Source organism: Alligator mississippiensis, chromosome 5, assembly GCF_030867095.1.
Source record: "Alligator mississippiensis isolate rAllMis1 chromosome 5, rAllMis1, whole genome shotgun sequence".
NCBI lineage: Eukaryota > Metazoa > Chordata > Crocodylia > Alligatoridae > Alligator > Alligator mississippiensis.
The window spans coordinates 89,203,304-89,219,720 of record NC_081828.1 but is presented as its reverse complement, the minus strand read 5'-3'; positions in this window follow the sequence as shown (position 1 = coordinate 89,219,720).

The window sequence follows — 16,417 nt, the reverse complement described above, 5'->3', positions numbered from 1 at the left end:
GCTAACCTGCATAGATTTAATGTAAGTAGCTAAAAGTCAGCAGTTAGATCAATATAGGAAGGATGAGAATCAATGCAAAGTAAGATAGTCATAGAATGCTTGATGTCCACACATAACACATAGTTGAAAATAGTACTTAATAATACTTAATTTCTAGGTATACTTTTGAACTCTTTGAATGAAAACAGATATTCTCTTTGGAGTATGATTAGCTATGATGTGATATGTCTAACATACATTGCGAGGGCTGCCATCCCCCTCACCCTCCCAAGATTTAAGGGAACCAAGCATAGGAGAAAAGAACCCCAGGTGCACCTCCCCAACTTCGAGCATGTTTCACAAGAGGGAAAACCCATATCCTGATGCCCTTGCCTGCATCCCACACTCTGCTGCCTCCCCTGACCATCCTCCAGCCACTTGCAAGCCCCACTCCCTGACTTGAGACAGAACTCCAAAGGAGGACTACTGTCTGCCTACCTGTGCACCCAGGAGAAATAAACTATTGTATGAACTAGCCCAGAACTTGTTCAATCACCTTAATAACACATGTAGAAGCACCCAGTGTCCAGGATAACTTTATAAGGTTTCTTCCATTGTCTTACACCTTGGACATACTTGAACATATCTAACATATATCAATGTAATTGCATAATGGGCGTGGCATAATGTGTATATAGTATTCTAGAACCATTAATTTTTAAAGCCTGCAGCTAAATATTTACAACCAATCTTTTGCAGATAGCCTTTACAAGAAGTATAAATAAATATAGATAAATATTTATCCCATCAGTGGAACCATGGAGAATATGGATTACAAAATCATAGATATGTACACATAAGTCAAATGTTAGAAGAGACCTCACAAAAAAACGGCCATCCTCACTGAAATCATTTCCACAAAGCAAGCCAGCTATAAGTAGGATATGATCAAAATATTCTCTTCTAATACTAGGCAACTAATTTTCAAGATGCATGCATTCATCCAGCTACTCAACTGCACCTATTTGCATACACACAACACATTTGCTTCAATTAAATCTAAAAATCTAAAAGACTATAGCTTTTGATTGAAGTAGATGTTTTACTTCCTTACTGACTGTGTTAATTCAGAAAACTAGTAATATTGAGCTGAATCATCATGCACTTCTGTGAGCAACTTTAAAGTACTAGCTGTGAGGTGAATATCCATTTTATATCTATTCATAATGCTTAGAAATTCAATATATGAAGAAATGTGCAGGGCTTTACAATGTAGAATAGGCAAATCCAAAAAAAATACCCCACTAAATATTAATAAAACTACCTGCTACTGTATAGTCACTTGAGAGCTGCCACTTAGTCAGTCTCATTATTATTATAACAATTATGACTCAGAAGTAATATAACTTTACTATAATTGCATGTTACTAGTTTCACTATCCCTGTGCAGTATAAAGATACAATGCCAGTAACAAACTGCAACTAAATGGACAATTAAAACAAGACTTGGATTAGAAGTCAGAATAGAGCTGCCTCCTGTTGTGGGTCCTCAGAAAACCTTTGAAAGTTCATCTCTATGCAATTAAAATATTGCTCCTAGTTCCTTCCACCACGATAGCCATAATTAGCAGGCCAAAAGGGGAGGGCTGCAAAAGGTTCCCCTCTGTTCTTCACACTGATTCTTTTCCTTGATAGTGAAAGGATTATATGGCTTCTAGACAGAGATGACTCTTGTGATTACCTATTGCACAGCCAATGAGAATAGACTTTGGCTGTTTGCAAAATCTCCCCATGCACACATCAGATCAAAATCTGTTCTCAGATATTGACAACCTAAAATTGCTATATTTATGAAGATATTCCTAATATTTCATATTATGTGTAAAGGAATGTTACAATCACAATAGTACAATGCATTTATAATAGATGTATTCCCTTTAAAATGAAATATACTTGAATTTATGTATTGTGTAACTTTTTATTTTGTCAAATAAATCTGTCACCAAAAACACACAAACATTACAGATAACTCTACATAATTTGTATTAAAAAAGAAGATTATGAACTATAATTCCTACCCACTCTGATTCAGAGGGCATTTTTTTTTTAAATGGAAGGATTCAAAAGAGCCATGCAGTGGGTCAGAATAGAAAGGGTAGCTGAACTATGTTCTCCCTAAACTTGGCTAAGTGAGGTTCGAGGATGTGCTTTACTAAGTTCATCTCACATTTTTAAAGGAGTGTGGGGCTTAGGGAAACTTAATTTAAACTGACAAAAAGCTATAGACAATGACATTTAAAACACAAATGAACGTAAGGAAAGCAAAAAGAAAAGACATTTAAAACAAACTGGTTATCTGTGTGCTATATGTTTTCTAATCATGATATACATAAGCAAACCTGTTCCTGGGGATCCAATGAGAAGTGGGAAAAGAATGTCTCAAAAACATATGATGATTCTTATTCTTTCTCATTCTTCCTAACGAGTAGCTTCTTTTCTATGCTTGAAAGGTTTTCAGATTGTAATTTATTTTAGAGATTAAAAGTTTAAAAAGTTCAGACGAGTCCCAGTTGTCATGTTATGCCAATACATCATCAAACTGACATCTTTGCAGTACTGATGGGGAATGAAAGATAATGGATTAGAATGAAGGACCTTGACAAGGTAAGTTTCAGAGTTTAATGATTTCTGATTAGGCAGAAATCTTTTTGGAATGCATTCCCCATCTCTCCAAACTTCTTTTGTTTCAATATTTTATTTCCTGATTCAAATAGTTTAAAATGGTGGTAACAACCAGTAGTATAAAGACAGAGAGGTGACCAGGGCACCAGCCTGGGTGTTTTTTTGTGAGGGTGGAGAGGCAAAGGCAGAGGAGCCCCCACACTACTGACCTAGGTACTGCCACCCAGAGCACAGGACCATCCAGCGGTACCTCCAGCAACAGCTGAGCAGTTTATTACAGCATATTTGTTAATGATAACTACTCTAAAATTGAAGTTCCACAATTTTTCGTTTTCAGGTATGGAAGGTCCAAAGAAAAACTTGCAGAATACTGTAATCATTTCTAATGTATTCATAAAAAACTTGACTTGTAGATTTGAGAAATACATTTGAGGTCACACTTAGATTCTCAGTTCTTGGGCACATCTACACATGATGTTATATGTAGCAGTGTGTTATGGTGATATAGCTCATCGCTATAGTGACGTAGTGTTAGCAGGCACAAACCTTAACAGCAATGCTATGTTGCTGTATTGAGGAGATACCTCATTATAATGCATCGCTACAATGGTGTAGCATCTAAAAATAACTGTGCACTGCCTGTTCAGCACAGTAATGGCTGTTACTGTCCCATTATTTAATGATAATGATAGTGCAGTAACAATGGTGCCATGGGGGGGGGGGGGGGGAGTGGGCACATGTAGATGCACCCACTGTCTCCTTAAGGATGCTAAGAATGCAGTCAGTATTCCAAACTATTAAATGGAACCTGAAAGGAGCAAGACTATGGTCTCATGCTTTAGAGATGATGAATGGGCAAATGCAAGGAAGAAGGGAAATTTTGGGGAAAGGGGGTGGGACCAGGAAGAAGAAGAGAAGCAACTTGAGAAGAAAGAAAAAAATGACTGGATAATGGAAAAGAGAAAGGATGATAGAAAAGAGAACATCAACATTTAAAAGTGGAAAAAGTTATAAAAATAAGTTTGACAAACACCATGTTTGTGAATTTGTCTTTGGCCATCATTCCTCAAGAATGGTGGGCATATTTTCATGTTAGTGCACCAATACCATATAGAAGACATTAAAAACACACTTCATCCTTAGACGATGCGTAAAGTCAATCTGTGTGACAGGCAAAAATAATACAGCATACATTTTACTGGGTATAGCATTTGTCCATGTATAAAGCAGAGCACTAGGTAGATGTGACAGCATCACTCAGAAACTCATTCTAATTACCAGACTAAGTAGCTTGTCTCTCTTACTGACCTCAGTGAATATCTTCTTTTTTAAAAGAAATTAAACAGTTCAAACAGAAGAGATCCACTTCAGCAGAGCTAATCCACTGGCAGCAATATTATTTCTCTGGGATGTAGGGAGTCAAGTCTCTATCACAAACAAAAGAGGGACACAACACTCACAGACGAAGTAAGTACCTTAACAAACAGGCTATTGGATATCCTTTTATAACCTACCTTACTGGATATACTGATCATTTTGACCTTTTCATGGTGAAACATCTAGATTCTTTTGCCAAAATTAATTGCTAGTCAGCCCTTTTGACATGAGTTCCTTGCAAACTGCTTTTGGGCAAAATCTGTAAGGGTGCCTATACATGGGCAGGGAGGTTGTTCTGACTTGCTTTAACTCCAGTGTGTTGGAGCAGCCTCAAGTAAGTCTGCCGGAACATGGCAATTTCCATGCTCCAGCTGCCTCCCACATCTCATGTATGAGCACCCCCCTGCTTCAAAATGGTGGCAGGGGCACTTTATCTAAAGTTTATTTGATGAGCTTTAGATAAAGCTCCTCTGTTACCACTTTGAAGTGTGGGGCTGCTGATATACGAGATGCTCTGGGTGCTTTAGTTAGAGCAGCTCTCAGAGCTTCTCAAATTAAAGCACCCTCCCTCCCCCACCACTCCCAAAGCACGTGTATAAATGGCCCAAATGTCCATCTTGATAGGTATCCAGCATGCTGCAGGAGAAATCCTAAATTGGACTAAATTGGTTTACCTCTACTGAAGTCAGTAGAGCTCTGTTCACATAAGCAGCTAAAAAAGCACCCAAGGCCTATGCCCACAGAATATATTGATTCTAAAATAAATCCCCTTTGAAAGAAGTACTGTCTAAAGATGCCCAATTACTTCCAATTTTCACTTAATGCAGAGAGTTATGGAAAAAGCAGGTGTGCCTTACAAGTTCAGAGAAATAGGCATTTGGCTTATGCAATGGTGAAAGTTTATATTCGTTCTCACACAGAACTTGGTTCCTTTCTTTGTAGTTCAAATGGCAAGAGACAATTTTTGGTGTTTAGAAACAAAGTTTTTTTTCTTATAAAGGGTCTAATGATTCAAAATAGTTTTAAAAAATGAGTTAGACCTTTATTTCTGCATACTTGGGTTTTTTTTAATAGATTAAATGATGTATTATGCAGTGGCCAAATTATATCAAGCAAGTATACTGGCTAAGTATTGGTAACCTCACTGTGTACTTTGGGATGACTATCCAAATGAGTCGTATTCATATTTTTAATTTCTCATCATAACATGTTGCCAATTACTATGTACTACATACTGAAAACAGAGCAAGGTGATATATTTTACCAACTTCAGGCCATGCATAATGCATAATCCTACACACTGATGCACGTAAAGAAATCTAAATCACGGAAGTTCTTTATGCCGTCTCTTTTTCCCTTATATTTGTTTCCTAATTCCATTCTACTACCCAATCTAATCACTGCTTACTTGGTTTAGAATGTTTTAGGGAGCATCAAGGAGCCAATCCTAGTCTTCACTTAACCTTTCTCAGGCATCTCCCATTTGTGATCTAATTTACATTGATTTGCAGAATCCATTCATATACAGAGGGGAACAAGACTCTTTCCTTACGAAGAAATGGGAGGTGTTCTCCAGAACACAGGAGATACTGTCTACAGGATATATATCTTAACCAGAAATATAACTACATTGGCTCCCCAGAAGTGTGATCCACAGGGATCATTAAGTATCTATATACATTTGGTTGGCAGCAGTCAATGCAGTCTTAGGAGTTGGTCCTCTGTGTGTGAATGTCAGCAATTCCACTCAACTCAGGCTTTCTTTAAGAAGTTAGAACAACAGGTAGTGCCTCTTTTGAGACTTCAGCTCTTTTTCTATTGATCTGAATGATACCAGGGCAATATTATCAGGCTCCATTTTGAAGGTCCAGGTACAATCTAGGCTTTAGTTGTATAGATATGGGCAACTAAAACTGTATTTAGAAATCCAAATAACAGGTTTGCTTTTTCACAGGTGTTAAACATTTATTTAATTTAGACTTTGTTGCTCATCAAAGAAACAGCTCTAGCTAAAAAAATCAGCTTGATATTTTAAACACAGACTATGGCCTTACATTACAGATCTAGTATAAGGATTTCAAAATTTTAACCACTATGGATAATGAAATTCCTTAACCTCAAAGAAAACTCTGGTTGAATGTGTGTGAACATTAGGCAACAACTGTACGGTTTTGCTTTTTTGGAATTTTTTGTTTGATGTGCCTATTCTTAGTTTCTTTCCGTCCTCCTACTTATTTGCCATGAAATGTTGGCATGGTCAGGAGTACTCATTATTATGAACTTTGCAGTGTAGTATGGCTTTAGTTGTCTTACTGTGATGGAATACTGACTGCCAAAGACACATAGTATGGTGGTTTAAAGAAAAGCTTATTTTCTCACGATTAAATACAATAACCTAACATTACAAGGCTTTAACAGAACAGATTAAATGTATTAGTCGCAAACAAAAGGGGAAAGGATTATAATTTTTATTCTGAATCTTGTATTAAAGGCTACCTTTAGAATTGTTCATATTGGAAAAAAAATGCTCTGTTAAAAGCAAATATATATGTGTCTAGTCTTTGAGAGTGAATGTTGTGCAGCTGGTTCTCAGATTACTGAAATCATTTAAAATTATTTGCATATGCAAATCTAAATTGCATAGCATATATTAATTTATTGTAGTGAAATGAGGCTCAGCTGAAGGATTAAAGTGGGTTTGGAAATGGAAGATTGCTCTGAATTCTAAGACAGCATTCAAAAACATTCATTGACTCAGAATAAAGTCCACCAAGATTGCCAGATGAATCAAAGGATATACCAATGCAAAATGTTATTATTTCTGCCAAAAAATGCACCCACTGCAAGATTGTAGGTTTTTTTTCCATTATTCAGTTGTTCCCAGGTAGCAGCTTGACATTTTCCTAGGCATTTAAATTGTTCCCCCTTCCCTCACCCAGTCAAGTGATACTTTGAAAATAACATTCTAGGCAGTCCAAAAAAGTAGCTCACATATATTCTCAGATAGTGTAAATGTATGTACTCCCATGAATAGCAATGTAATGATTCTAATATCAACACCAGTTGAGGGTCTAGTTCTCCTCTTTGTTATACTGTTCATAGAAGTCTTTTCCTGATTTCTGTAATCCCATTATTTTTTTTTGTACATAGATTTGGTCTCCAGGATTTTATAAATTGTACTCTGACAACATTTTTCACCTACAGGTTTCACAGTGTGATGAAAACAAAAAATAAATAAAGGTCAGAAAACCCCAGGGACAGATAGGTGTTTCCCTATTTTTCCTAGAGAGGAAATTAAGGAACAGAAGTGTGTAGCCCATGGCCATAATACAAAGGTACTACAAAGCTTGAAATAGAACAGAATATAAATTTGGGAGCTTGTTTGGCCGCCATTTTGTATGCTTTCTTTTGACAGAACCATTTTCAGAATTAACATGTTCCATTATTTATCTTCCTGGCTTGTGTCACTTGTGAGGGTTTTTATTTTTTATTTTTAAAGAAGTAGTAATTATGGGGGAAACAGAATTACCATCCACAAAACATGTCACTAACACCTATATTTTGATTGTTATATCGAATGTACCAAAGGGCTATTGAATAACACATTTTTAGTCTTTCCCATTAAAAATAGTAAAATCCTTTTATGATATTCATCTTTTGTGGGAAGCAGATATGAACAGATGTGTTAGAATTTGGGCAGGAGATGCATATCAAAAGCCCTTCCATATGAACAGAGTCAGTTACTATTACATTTTTTTTATTATTGTGAGTACTTGTTTATCATTTGCATTCTTCTTTTTCTCATGTCTCTATACCATGTTTGACCATCTTGTTACACATGCTTGTGCTTGTTTATTTTACTTTGCGTGATCATTTATTGTACATGGGTCTGCAAGCAGCAGGCATTGCAGTAGGTGCTGCATAGTCTGAGGCTCTGTGCAGTAGTCACAGGTGGTTGAACTAATTGTATAGCTGCATTTCTTCATTAGTTCTTTAGTGTCTGCATGGATGAATCTAAGCAGAGTGTGTGTTCAGCCCAGATTAGGGAAGAGGAGGCTTTAGTGGGAATTTATACATTCATGGTGTTCAGCAATAATACAAGATACATAGTCCCTAGTGCTTAAAATCTGACCCAGTTTATACTTTCATTAGTCTCTGCATGACTGCTGCTTTCACTCACAAGAAGAACCAACCTTGCTGTAGTCCTGACACTAACATACATTCCAAACACCTTGGAAACTGGTTCTGAGCGTAATTGCCAAGATCATAACCCACTCTCATAACTGTTGGTTTAATATGGATTTCCCAGCTGAGTCCAACCATTCTTCTGATCAAACCACTCCATTCCAGTTCCCGTATCAATCCAGATAATGTCTTTTCAGTGCTCAAGACACACTTCCAACATTGCTGAAGCACTTTATCCAGCCTCACTCCTAAGCTAAATGAATGGCTTGCAGTTTCCAGGTGACCACCTGTCAACCTCCACTCTAGCTTTTTGAAGGACAACTAACCCTTCCAATGAAACTATGCCACTTTCAGGAAGCCCTTTGTCTTTGAGAATGACCAAAACAATGAAAATGTATTAGTACATCAGCAAATCTTCAGACAAGCTAATCTGTCCCCAAAATGGGGATGGCTCCTGTTAGACCCCAACTCCATGCAGCACCCAATGACTAGGGAGATGACAATCCAGTCGCTCATGGGTCGCTCATGCTACTCATTAGCCAGAGCAGACAGGGAGCAAACGCTACTTGCACACATTGGTCGCAACAGCTTTATTTAGAATGGAGGTAGCTTCGGGCAAGCTCCCTCACAGACTCCCAGTCTATGAACACAGAGAGCAGACACAAACAATAGTTCTTTCCACATTTATACACTTTGGTTCATGTTTATTAACATTTATCCCACCCTCACTCCTCCCTTGTTTCACCCATATTTCTTCCCATTTCAAGCTCCGCCTCTGTTTATTGTTTGGATCATTAGCATGGAATTGCCTATGCATTTCATTCATTTACATGTCTTTTTGCTATAAGCACATATCTAAGACCTTGACTTCTTTTGCGCAGTCAAAGGGCGGACTTTGACCAAAATCTGGAAGCTTCTGGAGGCTTCTTCACCAATTACCATTCACCTTTTTGCATATGTTCATCTCGGATTCTGTTACCAATTACATGTGGTTTTTCACATTCCAGTCTGTTTTTCTGTCTCATATTGTACCATCCCCACCCTTTTTGGGCCCCTGTATCTTATCTCATTCCTCGCTGTAGCTGGTTCACAGCACACAGTCTTAATTGCTGCTTTTTTCCAGAAAAATGGTTAACACAATTAAGATGGTTACTTAACATAAGCAACATCTTATATATAAAAGCTATATATATAACTCCCAACAGTACTATTATATAGTAGAAACTATTTGCCTAAGCATTCACAAAATCACTTTTAATATATATCAGTATGCCTTGCGGTCAGCCGCTTCACTGAGACACAGATTAAAGCCTTATTCCAGCTGCAGATTTAATGCTTCCCAAAAATCCCCAAAAAATAGTGTTACCCTAACAGTTCCTATAAAAATTCTAGGGCCTTCTACCTCTAACCAATCATAGAGGGCACAGTTCTGATTATCTTTCATATGTCTCACCATTTTTAATTTCTTTTTTTTTTTTTTTTTTTTTGAAAAAAGTTGTGGGGCTGGGACCTGCCCCAGACCAGGACAGTTCCTGGCCAGCCCCTGGCTGAAGGGAAGTCTGAACATTCAGTCTGGAGCTAACTGGAATGTGCCCCAAAATGGGATAGTTTCCAGCCAGCTCCAGGCTGCACATTCAAACTTCCCTGAGAAGACTGGGGCTGGCCAGGAACTGTCCCAGTCTGGGTAGAAAACTCCACCCAGGGTGCAGGGAACTCCTGGCCCCAGTTCCACTATTAGAGTGGGGGCTAAGAGATTGTTCCCTGCCCCCAGGAGCTGCCTGCTGCCAGGACATGGGGACATTGTCCCACCTGAGCTCTAAGCTCAGAACCCACCCTGGCAACAGGCAGGTCTCAGAGGCAGGGAGCAATCTCCCAGCCCCTACTCTGATTGTGGAGCTGGGGATGGGAAATGCATGCTGACAGGGCAGGGGGACATTGTTCCAGCTGGGCTTTACTGCACAGTAAAGTGTCTCATGTAGACACACCCACTGTGCAGTATTTTACTGTGCAGTAAGCCTTTATAGCACATGTAGATGTGCCCAATCTATCCTTCTCCCAAAGATACAAATACCCCTTGACTCAGAATGAAGCTGTCAACAATCCTTGACTTACTGCTCATAATCCTACAATGCCCTGGCTATGAAAGAGGAAAGATTCTTATGTAAGTAGATCTAATAGGGTTACCTTCCCAGCCTAGGACTGGAGTAAACTGAGCACACAGTTGTAGCTCTACCATACTACCCTGGAGGGCCACTCTTATGCCACCCCTCTCTCACTGGGGTCCCATTCACTTTTCTGGCTCTCACCCAGCCTTTTTCATGCTGCCCTCTCTCTTGGGCCACATTCATACCACCCAGCCTCAGGCTTGTCTATCCACGCTTTGGTCAACACCAGCGCAGTCTGTTGGGCATCTCCCGCTTGCTAGCAGCCACCTTCCCTCTTTATATATCTGGCCTTTGTTTGAAGATAGCCATTGCAATTAGCCACCTGGCGGCTGCCTACTCCAGTCCTTAAAGTGGCAGGCACCAAGGTACACTGCCACAGTAGAAATGAACAAACAAATGAATGATTCAGAATGAGAGTTGTATTACATCTCTAGGCAGTGCCTAAAAATACTGATACCCAAATTAAATGTAATGAGGAAGTGTTGTATCAGGAAAAACAGGAAAAAAAAGTTCAGTGATACCTTTAAATTTACTTTTTCATACCCTAAATCCATGTTAATTGTAGTTATCCTGGTTAAACCAAGCTAGAGCCAAACCCATTTCACATACACTTCTTTCTGAAATAAGGTTAAAATTAAAAGAAAGGCCTTTAGCTCATTCCACCCCTTATAAAGTTTTGCAATATCAAACCATTCCTGAGAAACTCCTGTTCACTGAAAGAGTAAAAGCTGACATTGACTTTTTCACAATTCATTTTTTCTTGCAATATTTCTCTTGCTTTTCCTCTAAGAAGCAGAAAAGTGTGCAAGAAGAGAGATGGGAGAGCAATAAGCCTCAAAAAGCCTTCAAGGTCAGTTTGAATTTCAGACAAATGTTTGGATTATTTCTTACTTTGTATGAATTGCATTATCCCTCCCTAGTTAAAATGAACTATACAGTATCAGAGGAGAAGGTCTAGTACTTCAAAGAAAACTATGTAAAAGTTCTTGTGAAAATCTTAACTCTAAAATGAATCAGCTTTAGCACTTATAGAAGCAAATCAGCACATCCTTATAGTCACTGCCAAAGATTCAGCTATTGCTATAAAAACAAATTTATATTAATTTATTCAAGTCCTCACAGTAAGACTTAACAATTTAGGTCTGCAACTATTTCCCTCTAAATCAAATCACTGAAATTGGAATACATCAAACTCTTGTTTCTTCATACAAACCTAAATCAAGGTATAGGTGAATGAGATACTTAATAGATAATATCATCAGTCTTCAATCTTCTAGTGAAATCGTACTTTCAGAAACAAATGTGTTTTGACTTCAAGTCAATTCTTAGGCATTTTTCCCCTTTCCTTTGAATATCTGTGAGATTATCTTGTTCCACCAGAAAAAAAACAAGCTTAATTATGAAGCTCAATTTTTGCAATAATTTTTAATAACTGGCAGTTGAAACATCTGCATTTTTTGCACTTGAGGACTGAGCTTTTAGATTTTGTCAGGTTAAGCAATAATTAAATAACCCAAATATCTTTATATTTAATGAACACCCTTAATATATTATTGTGGATAGTTTATTCAAAACTGGATTTTTTTCAGATTAAAATAAATTAGCTATCCTCTTATGTTTTTACACCTTTATAGCATTTATTTATTTACAAAAAAGGTCTTTCATAATATCCCAGGGCTCATATTCAAAACCAGAACTATTATGTTGACTGAAGCCTACTAAACTAATGGACTGATCCCAAATTTAAAATATACGTCTGTTGTTTCTTGTATTGGGCCCTTTTAAAGCACTTTGCAGCCACGTACTTCTGTTTGGTCATGGCTGTAGAGTGCTTTCAGGAGCCAGATTGGATGAAAATTGTCACTTCTGTCTGCTCCCATTGTGTATCAGTTGGTACATGAGAATGTTATATGAGACTAAGCCCCATGAAAAGTGCACTCTCTCAAACCTACCTTGAGCTGATATAGGGAAGGTTAATTTAGTCAGGTTTCATCTCTGAGAGTTACATTTATCATGATAAGCACAGACATTTTTTAAAATCTGTCTGGCCACTGCAGCCATTGGGATTCCAAAAACAATGCTTGGTCTAAAAATGTTTAAACTGAAAACTTTTAAAATGGGTACCACTCTCCTAAACAGTGGTAATCAGTCCAAAAGTTATAGTTATAGGGCTGGTGATCTCCTTGACCCTTCTTACATCTCTCCCAGTGCACCTCCATGGATGTCAAGCATTGTGCTTTTACCTGTGCTAAACTGGAAGCATGTACTACATCCCCTCTGAGGTTAGGCTACAGTCCATTCTAGTTTGTATTGACTAGGGTCCCCCGGCAGTGGATCCAACTGGGTTTATTACTATACAAACAACTATTTTCAGTGGAGAACAGTGTCTATTAGGCAATTTATGGAAGTAACTTGTTACAGTCTTTTTCCTTTCTGAGTTCTGTAAGATATGTCGAGCAAGGTAGAGCCAAGGATCTGCCTACCCTCATCCCTTTGCTTCTCCATTCTCCTTGTCTATGTGGAAGGGCTGTAATAACTTCATGTGAGTTATTATTTCACTTTGATTTTGTTCAGGAATTGGAATAGCATCCACACAACAGATCTTTCTACCCCTTTCTCACCCACCTATAGGCCGTTTCATAACTGAATCCATAGGAGAACTTTCTAGAAATGAGACTTGGGGCTTTCTTTCTCAATACTCCGCTCTGCCCTTCATTATCAGAATGCAGCTGGTTCTTCAGATGGTCAAAGCAATTCTATTCTTTATCAGTAATTTAGTCTGTAAAATATTTGCCACTATAGTAAAAGAAAAGCTCTTTTAAAATTGGGTTTGTTTTCCATGTATCCTAAAGTGGGTCACCAGACCGTGACTCTAAAGTCTGGTCAGGCAGAACCTCACGTTTGTCTGTTTTTTTTAAATTGATATTAGGGTCAGTTTTGATATATCTTGCCTCTGATAAATTTGTTCAAATGCTTCCCTTAATTGTTTGTTCTGCTCTGCATTCTCTGTGGAATCTCTCCTCACATCTTAAGGGCCTTACAAGAGGGTGTTGTAATTGTCACTGCCTCGTGAAGCCATGTTGTGAAGGAATAATGTTCATTCTAGGAAATTACCTTTTTTTCATGATGAAGATGCTAGTCAGCACAATGGTGTTACATCAAAACATCTTACTCTCATTCTCTCATGAGAAAATATTCAACTGCTGAACGCAGAGCCAAGAGATAGTGGCTGATCAGGTAGCTGTCTTCTGTCAAACTACACCTTTTATTTGAGAGAGAGAACAGTTAATTAAAATGTGTCTGTGAATGGTTTTGTTAATGCTCTTGCATTCAGAAATCATGCATTGGGTGGGTGAAGGAATGATAGAAAAATCCGAACAGTTGTTTTTCACCCCTCATCCAATTTTCTGAGTACTGTTTTCAAACTGACTGGGAGCACTCTAGTTCTCTAAATTAGGTAATTTAAAGTTCTGTAAAATTATCTAGCATTTACTAGTATGCTAAATATATACATACATATACACACAGAATGTGGCCTTCATAGTCATCATTGGGCTATTGGGGAGTTTTGCTGTATCCTGACCTGTCTTACAGAACCAGGAAATGTCATAAGACTTCATAGAGGGGAACACTGTCATCATTAATGCATCCCTAATTTGGTCCCTGTTTGGTTTTAATCAGAACTATGTAGTTATTCTAGCATAGTTTCTAAATGGGATTCTTCTGGGTATTTCAAATTACACCATAGGGGAAGAATATTGTCAGTTTTCATAAAATAAACTTCACATTATTAATTAAATGTTAAATTAATTTACTTGTTTTTCTTCCTTATTGCACTACTTATTCAGTACATTTTTAATGAGGCCCAAGGGGTTTAAAAAAAAAATAAATTCACTGTTTGTTTGGGGTATAACTACTCAGCTTCACTTCAGTCCTATGATATTCCCACATTGAAGTGTTTGTAAGACATTATATATTGGGAAAATTGTTACTGTATCATCAGAGCTGTGCTTCTAGTGTACAATAGCCTATACTTCTTAATTCAGAACACATGCTTGTTCATGATAACATTTCTAATTTGGAAAAGAGAGTTAATTGAATCACTAACTTGGAATCTGTAATATTTAACACCAGAAATATTTAACACCAGTAGCCATATTACTCTGGACATCTCATCCAGAATCCAAAGCTAAGCAGCATTGGGCCTGGTGACTGTTTGCATAGGAAATCCCCAGGAGGCTATAGGAAAGTAGGGTGCAATTCAAATAGAACAGGTTTTCATGTCAATACTGAGCCAATGCCTCTGCATCATTTTCAAATTTGCTTTCCCATGCATCTACAGCACCCCTGTACCAAGAATTCTGCAGGACAGGTTGGAAGAACTGGGGTAACTGATTCTGGGTGAAAAAAAAAGATTAAGTGAAAATTTGGTAACAGTCCTCAAATACAAAAGACTCTTAAAAAATGCAATTATTTTCTGTGTCCACAGGGGAATGGACAAGAAGTAATGGTCTTAAGTTGCAACAAAGGAAATTTACGCTAGGTACCAAGGGGCACGCTACACATGCATTTCATCCAGGAGCAGTTTACTTTCAAGTAAGCTACCTGAGAGTAAGAACTCCTGGGCAGGTGTCTACATGTGCAGGGAATTGGAAGCAGTTTGCAAATATGTTTCTGTTTCCTGGGGCCCTGCAACGAGCCCCTGCCACCACCACAGGAAGCTGGAGGCTCCAGCCATAGGTCCATTAATGCCCAAGTCAGGTGGGTCATAGCCCAGGGTCCTTCAGGAAATGGGAGCCCTGGGAGGGAGAGGCAGGCAGTGCAGCATGCATGTGTGCATATGCAGGCTGGCCGCAGGCATTTCTGGTGGCCAGGAGCCAACCCAGCCAAACAGAGTTGAACAGCTCACTTACTGCATGGTGATAAGTTTGTGGAAGGGAAAAAGGGGCGTGGGAGGTGGGGGAAAATTAAAGCTCCCACTGTGAGGGAGGGGGCCCGTGCTGGGGCCAGTGCAGCAGGGGCTAGGGCCATGGCACTGCCCAGCTCCAGCCAGGCCAGTGCATGCCTGGGGCAGAGAACAAGGTGATGGTGTTGGCAGGTGGCTTGCCCAGGGGACCATGGGTGGGAGGAGGGGCAGCTCCCTGTTGCTACATATATCTCAGGCCAGGGGAGGCATGGGGGTGGGGGGATGTGCCTCCCATATTTGTGCAGGGGTAGAGACAGGCTACACACTGTTTGCTCAGGTATGTGCCTATTGCCTTTGCTGGGGCCCTGGGGCCCCTCGCTGTCCTGCCAGAAGGGGGATAGCTTCCAGCCAGCCCCAGCTGGGTGAGGAAGCACAGAAGTCCCCAGTCTTAGTGCTTTTGGCTCCTGGCTCCTGTAGGAAGCCAGGAGGTGAGTGTGCTGGGATTGGGGGGAGACAGAGAGCTACCTTGTCCTGGTGTTGCTCAGCTCCTGGCTCCTGGGGGGAGCCAAGACCTGGGCACCACCAGGACCAGGGGATTTCCTTGTCCCCTGTGGTACCCTGGTTTTGGGACCAACAGGAAGAAAATTTCCTCTTGGTCAGCATCAACACATGAGCTACTGTGCAGTATCTACTGTGCAGTTAGTTTACTACCTATATTTACAGGTAGTACCTAACTGTGCAGTAGACTAATTTACTGTGCGGTAAACGGTGTACATTAGAGAGACCAACTGGCAGCTTCGGCAATGGTGTCTCGAGGCAGGCATCGGCTTCCTTGACAATGACCCGCACATCACGACGAGAGACATGTTCAGTTGGGATGGGCTTCACCTGTCCCCCAAAGGTAAGCGTGTGTTCTCTTCTAGGTTGGCGGATCTCCTCCAGGTGGGCTTTAAACTAGGCTCGTCCGGGGGAGGGGATGATGAGGACAGGGGAAGCCGTGGACAACCAAACCATGTGGCACCCACAAGAAGAAGCCTGCCTGAAGCCACCCAGCCTGAAGAAGGAGAACATCAGGAACCTGCAATGCATGGGGCGGCCATCAGTACAGCACAGGTAAGCAATA